This window comes from Panthera tigris, chromosome E3 (assembly GCF_018350195.1).
Source record: "Panthera tigris isolate Pti1 chromosome E3, P.tigris_Pti1_mat1.1, whole genome shotgun sequence".
NCBI classification, from domain to species: domain Eukaryota; kingdom Metazoa; phylum Chordata; class Mammalia; order Carnivora; family Felidae; genus Panthera; species Panthera tigris.
Genome location: NC_056675.1, coordinates 20193187 through 20208381, shown reverse-complemented (window position 1 = coordinate 20208381; position 15195 = coordinate 20193187). Strand labels below are relative to the sequence as shown.

At 53.0% G+C, this 15195-nt stretch overlaps 2 long non-coding RNA genes across 2 annotated transcripts; one reads left to right on the top strand and one right to left on the bottom strand.

The window, feature by feature from the left end:
• The first annotated feature begins 477 nt into the window (after window positions 1-477).
• On the top strand, window positions 478-12115 carry LOC122234721. Its single transcript, XR_006212637.1, has 4 exons — window positions 478-575; window positions 6471-6554; window positions 8905-9018; window positions 11827-12115. It is a non-coding gene; the product is annotated as an uncharacterized LOC122234721 (long non-coding RNA).
• On the bottom strand, window positions 9872-14328 carry LOC122234722. Its single transcript, XR_006212638.1, has 3 exons — window positions 13659-14328; window positions 13420-13491; window positions 9872-10385 (listed from the first exon to the last, which is right to left on the bottom strand). It is a non-coding gene; the product is annotated as an uncharacterized LOC122234722 (long non-coding RNA).
• Between the last annotated feature and the right edge of the window lie 867 nt (window positions 14329-15195).

Sequence of the window (15195 nt, the reverse complement as noted above, 5' to 3'; positions counted from 1 at the left end):
GGGACTCCACACCTGTTAATGGGGGCTCATCCCGTTGATGGAGATACGAGGCAGGAAATCTGCAAGGCAATGATGTGTTCAGAGAGGCAGAGAAAGCCCGTCTGCAGAGAGCAAGAAAAATAAAATAGGACATCCAGATCAAAGAGACCTAGATCACTGAACGTTTTTAACTTCTGAGTCCCTGGTGAGGCCAGACTGACGCCTTTCCCATTAAGTCCAGGAGGGAAGGGGCCCTGGCTAGCACGCGTTTTCCTCAAGGAGCAACAACCCCGTTTCCCTTTGCGGAACCACTTCACCCACTCTGGGTTCACGTGGTCCAACGGCTGCTGCCCCAGCCCGCCCAACAGGGAGCATGTGACCCTGCCTAGCCAATCAACTCGCTCCAATGCCTCTCCTGGCCCTCGATTGGTTCAGAGGCAGGCACATGAACAAAGCCAGGCCAATAGGACTCGACTTCCAGGGCCTTTGTTGGAAGCTCTGGGCGGAAGGTGGCTCTTGAGGACTATGGGAAGGAGGGCTGTTGGCGTCCTGAAGCCTGAGCGAGAAGCCGACACGGAGGGAAGTGCACGTGACAGGTGGAAACGTATTATGAAGACACTGTTAGAGCTTCTTGGGGTTTTTTTCTAATTTTTTAATGTGTTTATTTATTTCTGAGAGACAGAGAGAGAGACAGAGTGCAAGCGGGAAGGGGTATGGAGAGGGAAAGACACACACACGTACACAGTCCAAAGCAGGCTCCGAGCCCCATGCGGGACTCGAACTCACGGACCGCGAGATCATGACCTGAGCCCAAGTTCACGCTCAACCCACGGAGCCACCCAGGCTCCCCTGTTCAAGCTTCCAGGTTCAGCTATGCCTGTAGGCAGACTCGATCCCCTGGAGCTTTGGACTATGCAAAGCAGTGAATACCCTTTTTTCTTAGTAAGTTAAAATCGGAGTTTCTGCCACTTGTAATCCAGAGAGTCCTGATTAATTGACTCTCCCTCAAGCCATGCTCCTCTCTTAAGTTCCTACTGTTTGCATAGTGACCCATGAAGAAGCAGATTGAAATCAGAAGGCACCGTAGGGGCCTGGGGAGGGTGTCTGTCCCGGGAGAGTCTCAGTGGCAGGTCCCAGGGGCCACCAGCTATCCTTCAGATCCAACCTTGCCCATCGGAGACCGATCAGCCGGAGCTGCGGCATGGTCGCACAGCTCCACACAGCCCATCTGGCGGGTTTTGGGGTCACACCTCCCATCCACATCCTGGTACAAAGCCTCCCTTAGCCCTGTACCCAGGCCTCCTTTGCCACCAGTCTCTCCAGGAGAGGGAATGTGGTTAAGACCCTCGGGCACTGGCTGATCCCTTCTTGTCTCTTTGTAGAGGAGTTACCGAAGGACAGTGGTCCTGGGCTCTCCTCCTGCGGTGGCACGTGCCATTTGATAGACAGCCGAGCTCATGGTCAGCCCGAATCACCCACCCAGTGGCCACCGCTCCTGCTGCACCCCCCACCCCCACCCCTGTCCCACCCCCAGCCAGAGCTCTGGGAACTGGACTGTCACAACACACCGGAGGGGTCTCTTGTGCCCTTTGTGAGACGGCGAGGTGAACGTAGTGCAAAGAGCACAGACTGTGAGGTCAGCTCTGGGACCCCAGGCAAGTCACTCACCCCCTCTGTAACTTCGTCCCCTCATTTGTGAAATGGAGGGGTGATGCCTATGTTTTAGGAATATGTAAGGAATACATGGGAGACAAGTGCCTGGCCCAGAGCCTGGCGTAAATACATGTCGCACGGAAGGAAGGAAGGAGGGCAGGGTGGAAGGAAGGAGGGCAGTAGGGAGGGGAGGAGGGAGCGAGGGACCAACCTAGCATTATATTCAGCACGTTAGAGATGCTGCGTCCTCGTTCATTCCCTCCTGGCACGTCTCCCATTTTGCACCCAGACAGCCCAGCCACTTTCTGTGGTTTTCCCACGTTTTGTCTGGTCCCGTCCTGACTCCACCCCCCTCACCGTTAGCCACCAGCCCTCATCCCCGATTCCTCTGCAGCCACACACACCCACTCACCGACCTGCGGCACAGCTGTATTGCCTCTGGAGAGACACTGAAGCAGCAGCCTGGTGCATCCAAGCCCCGAGAATCCCAGACATGCCCTTCGGACACAGCTTTCCCTTAGGCCTTCTCGTCCATCCTGGGAATCCGGGGCCGACAGACAGCCCATGCAGCCCGACAGGTCCCTGAAGCACCGCCCACCTGAGACAGCAGGCAGCAGGCACAGGTGCTTCTGTTTACAGAACACCCATGTTGTGCCAGGTTGCAAACTGGTGCAAACTCACTCCAGCCCCCAGATGTGTTTTGTGTGGCCCGACAGCTGTTTAAATGTTTGAATAACTTATCAACAGTTAAATATCAGACAAGCTAACATCAAAACTCTCTTTGAACAGTCTAGAGATCTGGACCCACATAGCTGGGTAGTAGCAGCCCCTCTTGACTGGCACGGACCCCCCCCCCCCATTTGCCATAGTCCTACCACCCTGGCCCCTTCAGACATTTGGGTGTAGGACTTCTGATGTAATAATAGTCAATTCCAGCATATAGATGAGAAACGAAGAAACGAAACTCTGCAGTTTGCAGATGACATGATTATCTATGTGGAAAATTCCAAGGGATCTGCACACACGCGCACACACACACTCGCACTCCAAGAACTAATAAGTAAGTTCAGCAAAGTCCTAGGTTACAAGAGTAACACACAAAGATCAATTGCATTTCTAGATACTAGCACTGAACAAGTAGGAATGGAAATTAAGTACCATTTACAATTGCTCAGAAAAATGAAATGCTTAGGCATAAATCCAGCAAAATATTACAAGGATTCTATGCTGCAAACCACAAAATGCTGATGAAAGGAATCAAAGGAGATCTGAATAAATGGAGAGATATACCGTATTCATGGATCAGAAGACTCAGCATAGTAAAGATGTCCATTCTCCCCAAATTGATACATACAAGTTTAGCATAACTCCTATCGAAATCCCAGCAAGATTTTTTTTGTAGATATAGGCAAGCTGATTCTAAAACATATACGGAAAGGCAAGAAACTAGAATTTGAGCATTTTGAAAAAGAACCAAGTAGGAGGAGCCACACTACCCACTTTTAAGACTTACTATACAGGGTCACCTGGGTGGCTCAGCTGGTTAAGCATCTGACTCTTGGACTTGACCCAGGTCGTGATCTCACAGTTCGTGAATTTGAGCCGCGTGTCAGGCTCAGCACTGCTAGTAGGGAGCCTGCTTGGGATTCCCACTCCCCCCCTTCTCTCTGCCCCTCCCCCCCCCACATGTGCACATGCGCTCTCTCAAAATAAATTAAAAAAAAAAACCACTATACAAAAATCAAGACACTGTGTTATTGCTAGAGTGACAGACACATAGAAAAAAGGAACAGAATAGAAAACCCAGAAATAGCCACACACTGGTACAGTTAACTGATTTTTGACAAAAGTGCAAAGGCCGTTCAATTGAGGAAAGATTTTTTTTTTCAATAAATGGCGCTGTAGCACTTGGATAGCCATAGGCTATATTTCTAAATAATAAATGTAATGGGAGAAGGGATGTCACTGTGTTTTCTACATAGCTCTACATCATGCACCTAGAACAGTAATTGGCACATAGTCAGTGCTTAATATTGGTCAAATGATGAGTACTCATAAAAGCTACCATTGCCTCAACACTGTGTCCCAGGGATGGGTGTTGTTATGTCCATATGATAGAAGGGACATGTGAAGCACAGAGAGGTCAGAAAACTTGCCCGATATCTCGCAGCGCAGAGGAGGTACGGCCAATATAAAACATACGCGATTTAATACAATCTTCCATTGATCCCCTTCTGCCCCCTTTCTGCCGATGGAAGAAACTCCAGTTCAGAGAGATCACATGGATTTTAGGGACCCCACAGCCAGGAGGCAGAGCCAAAATTCAGTGAAGAATCTGTCTAACCCCAGGACACCTGCCGCTGCTTTCCAAAGCCTTTCCGGCCGCGGGTTCTCAGGCCACCGCACCAAGCCACGCTGTCCGTCTCAGTAAACGCTACCTTTCTCGGTCTCTGCTCAGAGCCCGTTGGCCTCCGTGGCTTAGAGACCAGGGCTCCCAGCGGGGCGCTGTCCACTGAGCCAGCTCATGTATTCATTCATTTGCTTTCCATATTTCCAAACAGAAAGCGGCCGTTCCAGGCAAGGCAAATCGATAACCGCGCTCAGCGATTCGTCTTCATTCGTACCACATCCCCGCACTAGCCCCGGTGCTTTTCACCCGGCCTCCTCCTGATGGGTTCCCGGATGCTGACGAATAGGCTTCTCGGCGGCGGCCACGCCGCGTTAGCAGATTAAATCGTTAATATCTGCATCGGTCATTTTTACGAGCCTCCCTTTACCCCAAACGCGTCACCACCCTCGCGTTGAGTACACTGTTAGTGATGCGGGCGGCCACGGTAAAGATGAAATGGCCACTCCTGAGGTTTTATTGGCTGCGAGCTTGGAGATATTGATTCCCCCCCTCCCTGCTTTTCTGAAATCAGGCATCCTGCCCGGGGTTGCAAAAATGCCCCTGCTCCCAGCACCCCAAAGAGGTGGGAATTACCATTAGCTCTTACGCTAAGGAAACTGAGGTTCTGGGATTTGCCCCAGATTACAGCAGACTTGAACTCGGGTGTGCATAACTCCGGAGACTATGCTCTTGACCAGCACCTACCTTGCCCTGCCTCCCTCCTTTAGCTCCAAGAGAGGGCACAGGTAGAAAGAGAATAGATGTTCAGTGTGATGGATGGAACGCTTGTGCCCCCCCCCCACCAGTTCATGGGCTGAAGCCCTAAGCCCTAATGTGATGGTGTTGGAAACAGGGCCTTTGGGGGGTCATCAGGCTAGATGGGGTCATGAAGATGGCACCCCCATAATGAGATCAGTGTCCTTATAAGTATAGGAAGCCACAGGGCATGTGCTCCCCACCCCGCCCCTCTACCATGCGAGGACACCGTGAGAAGGCGGCCATCGCCAAGCCAGGAAGAGAGCCTCCCCGGGAAGCTGACCATGCTGCCACCTTGAGCTTGGACTCCCCAGCTGCCAAAACCGTGAGAAGCAAATGGCTGCAGCGTAAGCCACCCAGTCTGCTATTTTGTTATGGCAGCCTGAGCAGACTAAGACGTCAGAAGCATCACTCTGTCCAGGCCCAGAAGCATCACTCTGTCGGCCCAGGGAGGCAGGGAGCAGAGGGACAAGATGCCGGGTAGGTCTACCTATGCTGCCACCTTCCACTGCCCTCAGGCAATTCTGCAGACCCCAACTTCCCCACCCTCCAAAGCAGAAGAGAATCCAGCGCACTCCCTCTTAAGTTCCAGAAGGTTTAGCTTTATCTCTAAAGGAGCAGACAATAAATATTTTGGGCTTTGTGGGCCATACAGCTCTTTCACGCCTACTCAGCTCCGCCATTGTGACACAAAAGCGGCCACAGACGACAGGTGGATGAATGGACGTGGCTGCCTTCCGATACAGTTTTATGTGCGAAAACAGGCAACAGACCAGATGTAGCCTGCAGGCCACAACCTCGTGCCCTGGAGGATGGGGTTTTAGGAGCAAGAGTCTGTGATTTCTGGAACCGGGACACTGACCTGTCTTGGATCGCGCAGTGAGGTCAAGAGGTGGGAAATGCCAGCACCGGGAGGGGAGGAGCAAAGTCCGCCGCAACACGGCTGGATGAAATGCAAAACCTGTGGCATGGAGTGGAAGCCAAAGTGGAGTCAGCCGGGGCAACACGGCTGAAAACAAGCGTCATCATCATAATAAGAGTAGAAACCCTACGTCCTTACCGTGGTCCACAAGGCGCTCACGATATTCTCCTCGTGGCACTCGCTCTCTGATCTCATCTCTGCTGCCCCTCCCTGTGCATGCTGCCGTCAGCCACACTGGCCTCCTCGGTCCTTCTCAAACGGCCAAGCTTGCTCCCACCTCGGGGTCTTTGCACATGCTGTTCCCTCTGCCTGGACCGTAACCACGGGGCTAGCCTGCTGGAGCAGGGAACGCCGGCAGGCTGTTCCAGCTGAGGCCATCCTAGACCAGCTAGCCCCGGGCCGGTCTACCAGCTGGCCCTGAGTGAGTCTGTTCAAGACCAGCCAAGCCTGGTCCAGATCAGCAGAACACCGCAACCAAACTGCAGACATAAGAACTAATAAGTCTTCGTGTCAGAGATCTTTGTTACGCAGCCATAGCTAACTGGCACCGGAGGCTGTGCCCCCAACTTTCTGTATGAATAATATAAGCCTTTACTCTGTCTCGTTCTCCAAAGTCTTCATCATGAAAACGAGAGAATCGTGAAAACCGTCCTCCTTCCCTTGCCTGATGTTTCAGCAACATTCAGCGGTGGAGCTGCTAAACTTTTCCTCCCCTTGGCTTTTATGGCACCAGGGTCGTGTGGTTCTCCAGCTTCCTCTCTCTGTTCCCAGGTCGATCTGACTCCGGAGTCTGAACTCCGTGCCTTTCATCGGTGGTTGGCTGACTGGATACCAGGGAGCCTTGGGGTTCCGTAGGTATGAAGCCTCAAGGAACATCTAAGCGGAGTCAGCGCCCTACACTCTTTGTCCCTCTCTTTGACTACCCATGTCCCCCCAAGAATCGTGAGCCCTTATGTCCTCTCCTTATCCACAGCCTTCATCCAGAACCATGTACTTCAGATAATCTTGAACTCGGCTATTGACCTCCTCTGGACTTCCCTGGTTCCTGACCCCATTTCCTGTTGAGGCCTCCTGCCTCTCCTTGGCTATGAGACTCTCTGTTCTGCCTTTTCATCTCTGTCCTCTGACTTCTTTCCAAGACTTCCAGCCAGACTCACCAGTTAGATAATGCCTCTTTGGACTGAGCTGTTGTTCTGACCAACATGGCTCCCTCCAGATCCAGCACCCAATGGTTGACAAACACCCTTGGTTCACCCTACCCTGTGAGTGGGACTGGGATACAAGGTCATGTGTTTTTTTTTTTAATTTTTTTCAACATTTATTTATTATTGAGAGACAGAGAGAGACAGAGCATGAGCATGGGAGGGGCAGAGAGAGGAGGAGACACAGAATCTGAACGAGGCTCCAGGCTCTGAGCTGTCAGCACAGACCCTGACGCGGGGCTCGAACTCACGAACCCAGCGAGATCATGACCTGAGCCGAAGTCAGACGCTCAACCGACTGAGCCACCCAGGGGCCCCTACATGGTCATGTTTAACATTCATTAACAACTTTGGCAGTTGATTTAGCCTTCTTCTCCACCCCCAAGTCCCTGGGGACTTTGATGTCCAATGTGAATGGACCAGTCCCCATCTTCACCTCTGGCCCTTAGCCTCCCCATTCCAATGGACTTCACTTTCCATCCACTTCAGCCGCCCACATCCATGTCCCTGACATGCTCTACCTTCTGCTTGAGCTTGAATCCCGGCCTCCTACTTACCAACCACAGCCTCCTACCATTTCAACCAAGCCCTCCACTTGCATTCTTTCTTATTCACAACACCTTCCGTCTCTTCCTGGCCCGCTCTCCATCAGTGATCTCCTCTCTTCCTTGTATTTTCAGCCTCTCCCTCTCACTCATCCTCACCGTTCGGTCATGACAAATTCTTTTCAGGCTGGAAAAAAAAATGAGATCCCTCCAGTAGCAGATGCTCTCAGTACCCTACCCTCAATTTTTACTCTTGGCATTGAGTCAGTCCAACTTCCAACTGCCGTCACCTTTGTCCTTTGGCCTGAGGACTTGATCTGGTTGCCAGAGCGCACTCTCCCCATGCACCTGGCAGGCTACAGTGCCTGGGAACTAATGTTTCCCCAACCCCGAGGTTCAGCCCTCCACCAATGGCTACGGGAACTGGTGGATAAATACCCCAGCTCCCTCACCTCTCATGGACAATAACACAGGTGCGTGTTCTGTACTGTTGTCCAGAGTTACCCAGTGAGATTAAGCCCCATTTTCCCTCAGTGATTACCTGCTCACTGGCACACCCTTTATGGATTTCCTTACCTTTTATGCCTGCTTCTTCACCCCCCTACTGGTGTTTCCTGGGATCACCTCCAACATCAATTCCGTGCCCTTAATCCTGTCTTATGTTTGCTCAGTCCAACATCTCCTCTGGGTACCACTCAACCTCTTGCTTATCTGTCTTGGACCAGCACGTGTATATATATACTCTTCTCTCTGCCATTCACTCTGCAACCCACTGTAGTCTGGTTTCCACCCCCAGTGCCTCATCAAAACTGCTTTTTCCTAAATGTACAGAACTGCCTTCTGTTTTATTTAGCCCCAGTACAATTTTCAACACGTTGCCCCGCTCTCTTTTGAGAACTCTTTCCTTCTTGGCTTCAGGACATCACCCTCTCTGCTTTCTTCCTACCTCTCCACCATTCCTCACCAAGTTCTTTCTCAGCTCCTCAAAACTTCAACTACCCTCTAAGCGTTGAGCTTCCTAGACTCTACCACCCTTGGCCTTCTTTTCCTCTTACTCTGAAGTTACCCACTCCCCTTGGGTGGCACCTTCCCGTTAAGAGTCACAGTTGACTTTCCAATTGCTCTGTCTCCACGGAGCACAATTCCAAATGTCACATCTCAACCCCAACTGCTCATCAGATCTCTTCAAAATATCCTGAATCCAAATAATCCTTTCCTTTTCCTTCCTGATTAAAGTCACGACTATCCACCCAGTCACCCAAGCTACTTGGAGCCATCCTAAACTGCTTCCTCTGCCTCACCCACGATGCACGTCTCACCACCCCATCCTGTCAACCCCGCACCCCCTCCTGAATATCTCCCTTCCCCACCCCAGCGTTCATGACCCCTAGGCCCAGGCCACATCATCTGATGTTCAGTTTGCTGCAATAACCTCTTTACCACTTTCTCTGGCTCCAGCGACCCCAACCCCACTCATCGTCTACACTGCTGGCAGAGTCATTCCTTCTGAAGCATGAATGTGAGCCCCTTCTTCTCCTGCCTTCAACCCTTCTGTGATGTCACTACCCTCAGGTAAGGTTCAGACCCCTTCACGGGTTTCCTGGTCCCTCCGGGATATAGCCCCTGCCTACCTCTCCAGCCTCACCTCCCACCATTCTGCATGCTTTAGCCTAGTGACGTTCAACCCTGGCTGAACAGTAGCATCGCCTGGAGAGCTTTTGAAAAACACCAAAGTCTTGACCCCACCCCCAGAAACCATGATTTGCATGGTCAGGGATGAGGTGCAGGCACTGGTGTTTTTCCAGGCCCCCGTGTGATTCTAACATGCGGCCAGGGCGGAGAGGCGTGGCCCTAACCACGTGACTGGCTTAAAGTTCCCCACACCTCCCGTGGTCTCCCAGGCCTCGTGCCCATCCACCTTTGCTCCTATAACACCTCCTTCTCTCTTGGCTTCACCTGGCTGACACCTACATGTCCCTTAAAACTCAGCTCCAGGGAATCTTCCGGACCCTCAGCTTCCCAGTCTGAGCTCCCACAGTCCCCTCTACTCAAGCCTATCAGAGCATTTACCACACTGAATATGAACTGTAGCACCTCATCACCGTGATACCAGGGCTTTGGCACAGGGACTCCCCTGTCAGTAGACTCAATACATGTTTGTTGAGTGAACAAGTGATCTCCATTCCCTTCTGGCCATTGGAATAGGAAACTTACTGTCTTTTCACTTCCCCCCTCCTCCTTTCCTAGTTTAATGCCAATGCACATAGTAGGTGCTCAGTAAATATTTGCCGAGTGAATCAATGAACAGAAGACACAAGAGACAGGCATCCACCTCTTCCTCGTTTTTACAAGAGAGCCCTGGGGAGCAGAGACAAATCAAACTGAACTTCCTACAGTTTTGCTAAAATGGAATTTGCCAAAGACGTCCTGAAAAATGGATTTAATTAGGCCCGTTAATAGGGGAGTCATTGGTGGCTAAGATTTAAAGCTGTGGCTGGAAAAGGTATCGATGATTTTACCATTTTAAATTATACAGGAGGTTATTCCTTACTCCTGCCTTAATTAGAAAAATGCATCTCGACGGAAGCTCAGCTTTGGTGGGAAATACAGCCAAAGGTAGAGGCAAGATCCGCTATTTCATCGAAATGGAGCATCAGGTATCACAGCAGACCATGCGCTGGTTCAGCCCAGATGTGCTCCAGATGAGAGAAGGGGGTTAGCAGCACCGCGAAGCCAGATCTCATTACGCTAACGAGCGTCAGCGCAACTCAATGTGGCTTTTCATTGCAAGAAACATCCAGGAGGGGAAAGGTGCGGTGGTCCCTAATGACAGCACGCCATTCCGCCCAGGTTTCCAGAGCCCCGTGGATTTCTTGCATTCCGTTCTGCCATTGGGCAGCTGTCGAGGTCCGGGCTCCCATTGGTTCCGCAATCAGATCCTGGAAGAGACACGCCTTTATTCTCACCGGGAGCAGAAAATCTCAGCTGTTCCCCAGATCCTGGAGCCAAGTAAAAGCTCCGTTTGGGGCTCTCGCTTCCTTCAGATACAAAGAGCCTGGAACACCCACTGGAACACTTCTCCAGGGACCCAGGAAATGTCTGGATACCTAATAGGACATCAACCATTCTATAAATCTTTATTGAATATAAGGAGGTGACAGACACCATTCTAGGCAGAGGTGGGACCAGGGTGAGGCAAGTGAGGAACTCAACTCAGGCTAAACTTAGGAGAGTGATTGAAAAAAAAAAAAACTCAGCAATCAAGATAACCAAAATTTTTATGCAATGTTATTAAAAACAAAAACAAATGCAAAAGCATCTACGATGAACAAAATATCAAAATTTTAATCACAGAGAGGATTCTAAGCCTGTGCTTGGAGGACCTGCCTCACCCACCCTACCCATCCCCAGCCCGGGTTCTAGGCATCGGGGGTACAACAGCGAGCTGATCAAATCGCCCCCCTCACACAAATGCCAGGCTGCGTGCGAGACAAACGAGGAACACAATAACTGAGTCAAGTACACAGGGCTGGGGAAGGGTCTTCTGGAGGGAGATAAAGCCAGATGGGGGGTATTTCCATTATAAACATCTCAAAACCCCCTCCCCGCCCCAGACTTTCTACTACCCAGTGTAGCAGAAGGAACAGGGACTGTTGGGTCACTCCAAGGCCAGCTTGCAGCCCCGTGACCCACCCGCACTAGGTCTTAGGGCAGGTCACTTGCTTTCCAGAGTCCCTTCTTGGTGCTCCGTCATCTGAGGCATGTAAAGGTGAAAGCCCATAATAACAAAGACGTTTGGGAGCTATCACTCTGCAGGGAGCCCCACGCCAAGTTACCGTGTTCATTCCCTCACGTAACCCTCGCCACGTATATTTCCATCATGGGGGAAGCTGACACCTGATGTTGAGCAGCCTGCCCGGGGAAGGCGAGGCTTTGAGGTTCTCCGGGCCAAGTTCAAGTCCGTAATGTTGGGCACCTCAGAGCCAGGGTCTGTGCTCCTTCTGTGCCTAAGTGACCTCAGGCAAGTCCCTGGATCTTTCTGAGCCTTGTTGTCCTCATCTACAAAATGGGGATACTCAGGGGGGGTCCCCCTCTGGGACCACTGAAGCCAGGCGTCTGGCATATGGTGGGTGCCCCATAGAAGTGAGCGCCCCCTCTTGCCCCTGCCCCTGCCCTGGCCACAGTACCAGTCTCCAAGGTGACGGGGCAGAGTCGGCGGGTGAAGTTCAAACGCAGCCCATTTCCAATTTTCCTGACAGCCTATTTCATGGATCACAGAGACGCAAGTACAGCTGCTTATTCAACGGAGGAAAGAATGAATTCATTTTCATTCCTTAATACCCGATGTGACCTATTCTCGGTTGATCTCTCCTTTCCAAGGCTGCAGCCCTTCCCGCGGACTTTCAATTTGGCCAGAAAAAGAAAATGTGCGGTAATGACAGAATATCCTGCCTGGAGAATGCTGGGAGCCGAATCACCACCGTGCTGGTAATAAGTCCAAATGAAAGATATTATGTCACCTCGTTTGAATTAAACAGATGAACTACAGTCCTAGACCATTAAAAATGAACCAATCTGCTGGAATGCTTCCAAGCTCTCAGAATTCAGTGCCCCTAAAAGGTGCTCGGCTCTAGCGGGGTTTTATATCCTCATTTTCCGCCAATAATTCCTCCACTCTGTGAACGTGGAGGAATAATTTGGTGAAAAGGAAGCTGACCCTTCAGCAGTGGCCTCTTTCCAAGGACGGCCCTGGCTGTGCTAACTCAGGGCCAACCAAGCCCCTTGCTGGTGCCCTCTGCCCGGGAGCGACCGGTTGGGGGTTAATCCAGAAGCCCCGCAGAGACACAGGGCAGGCAGCCAGGGCCCCATCTGCAGACTGGGTGATGGTTAAGTACCCCGGCAATGTTTTCTCCACCGGGAGCTTGGAGAGGGGGGCTCCCCACCTGCACCCCAAAAGCCCAGAGAGAGAGGCAGTTGATAGCGTGGCCTCCCTTTACAAACAGGGAAACTGAGGTGCCTAGGGTCACACGTCCAGCGTGCCCGGGGGGGGCGGAGGCTGCCGGGGCCCTCCCAGTCCCACTCTGCCATGCTCCCACTCCCTGTGCCCCTGAGCACGCAGCTCCCACGGTGTCCCACACCGGCCCTTCCGTGACACAAGTGGCTTCTCCCTCAAGCGCTGCCCCCCGCTTGGTCCGTGGCTCAGGCACCGCTTCCCCTGTCGGAGAACCCGTGTCCCTGTCTGCAAACCTGTTACGCTCGGGTGCCCCTCAGAGTCGACTAGACCGGGAGCCAGAAGATCTGGCTGCTGAGTGCCAGCCATGGTGGCCTTCGGAGATCTCCTTCTGCTCACTGAGAGTCAGCGTCCTCATCTGTAACTTGGGACTTAATAAGCACTTCGTCTGCCGGGGTTCCCCACCCCGGCACCAGAATCCCACCCAGCCCCCGTTCAGCCTCCTTCTGGCTTTAGGACTCAGCACCTGGCTAAGATATAACCCTACCCTCTCATTTAACCCACCCCCAAAACGAGCGACTCCAGCTTGCCTTACGTTGATGATAAAGGTCTCGTGTCACCACAGGATACTAGGGGTGATTAAACCTAGTGAATTTCCGAAGCATCAGTCACTGCTCTGGATGCTTTACGTTTGTGCGTTCGGCAAAATGTGACGGAGCACGAGGGCTCAGCAGGGTCAAAACCTGCCTGACCTCCCTGACACGCTCCCTGACCTCGAGGATATCGAGAGCCGGCATTTACTGGCCCCCTTTCTCAAAAGAGGAAACCGGGTTGAGGAGGCTTGGATAACCTGACATGGCGGCCGGGAGGAGGCAGGACCTGGGGTGGGGGGGCTGGGGGGTCCATGTCTGTCTGACCCCAGAGCCCACACCACCAAGGACTTGCTGGTAGTTTGGGGCCCAAGGGCCTGGCAGGCCAGCCCGGGCATCTGAGAACGCACTGCCCACGACCCTGGGTCTCACCAGACGGTTCCCAAGCTGGAGTGTGTGTGCCTCAGAAGGTCCGGGGAGGAATGTCTTCACAAACCTGTGGGTCTGACAGGTGAAGCGGGTTTTCAGGGGTCATTTTGACTACATAGGACTCCAGCTCGGGTTAGGACAGCCACCTCAGGTTGCTCGGGACCGTTCAGGAAGGTCTCCCATCCCAGAAACCCCCTCAGTCACCTGCTGAACGGAGACAGTAATCCCCACAGACTGCTTACCGCCCTGCGTGTTCTGTGCTCAGGGTGGCCTCGGCTGACCGGGAGGGACCCCCTTCCGCCTTGCCTGGCGGGGCGCTGGTCTCCCTCTGATGGTCTCCTGAGACCCCCCCACCCCACCCCGGGTCAGTACTTATGTGCCGCCTGAGGCAGACAAGGTGGACAGACACTTGGCATCCACTCTGGGGGCCTTGACCTCTCCACGCCCCACAGCCAGAAGCCCCCAGAGCGTGAGACACAGCGTCTCCAAGCCGGTCCTGCCACAAGCTTGGGGGAACTTGGGGGAGGCTCCGGGTACTTCGGGCTTGCTGAGTGCTTACTGGCCTCACTGAATCCTCGCCACGGCCTGAGGGGCCATGACCCCGCAGACGAGGCAACTCTAGCAGGCTCCAGTGACAGCCCCACCCAGGTCCTGTTGGCCCTCCAGGGTTGTCAGCCTCCGTCGTCCGGACGGTACTGAGTGACGGCTTCTCCCCCCAGCGTGCACCTGTGCTCCGTCTCCCTCCGCCCTCCTCTGCCTCAGGGCTCCTCAGGCATCACAGGGGTTTGCTCAGGGAGCCCATGGCTAAACCCCCAGGCCCCTGAGATGTGCTCCATTCAGCCTCTGAGAGGCCCAAGCCGATTCCCACATTCTCTGGAACGCCCCCATTACTGGCTTCCCTGCCCTCCCTGTCTTGCAGCCCCACCTCTTCACGGGGATTCTTGGGACCCCCCCCCCCCAGATAAACTACTGGATCCAAGCCCAGGCCTTAAGGCTGCTCTTGAGGGAACCCAAACTGAGACAGAAAGGTTAGGTAAGCCGCCAGGGATCACACAGCTGATAAGCAGCATTGCGCGGATTTGAACTCAGACCTCTGAGCGCTTGCTGGTTACTTTGCTGGGCGGTTCTCATACTTGCTCTAGGGAATATTCTTGCCCCTCCTCATCCTCAGGCTGCTTCTCCTCCGCCCTCCCCCCCCCACCCCCTCCTCCACACGCTGAGTCCACAATGAAGACCACAAGATGGGGTCTTGCCACAGCTAACGGGAGCTGGGTGACGAGCCCTGAGAGAGGATCACCCGCTTTCGGCCACCCCAGCGTCCCCCTGCTTCCTGCTGTCCCCCACCCCTCATCCCCGCCCAAGGGGGCAGCTCTGTGACCTCATCTTCAGCTAAAGCTGAACATTCGTAAGGGCCATGTTTTATGGCCCAATAATGCAGGCCACAGATGCCCCAGTGATTCGTCCCATCCCTAAGCCGAACCTCATAGAATCATTCAGATGGAAGATGAGGCCCGACTGTTGAGGAGAAGTGTCTGCTCTGTTCATTACGTGCAATTAAAATGATTGGAAGCTTTCTTAGTCTGGGAGGACACTTCTCAGCAATTTGCAGGGGAAACATCACGTCAGAGACACTTAAAGGCACGCCTATCGCAAGGGAAAAGGGGGAAGTAACCTAAATGCTCACCGGTTAGAATGGACGAATCACGACGCTCATCAATAGGATACCCTACAGTACGGGAGGTGAACTTGAGCTGCGACACAGCACAGAGGAGTCGCACG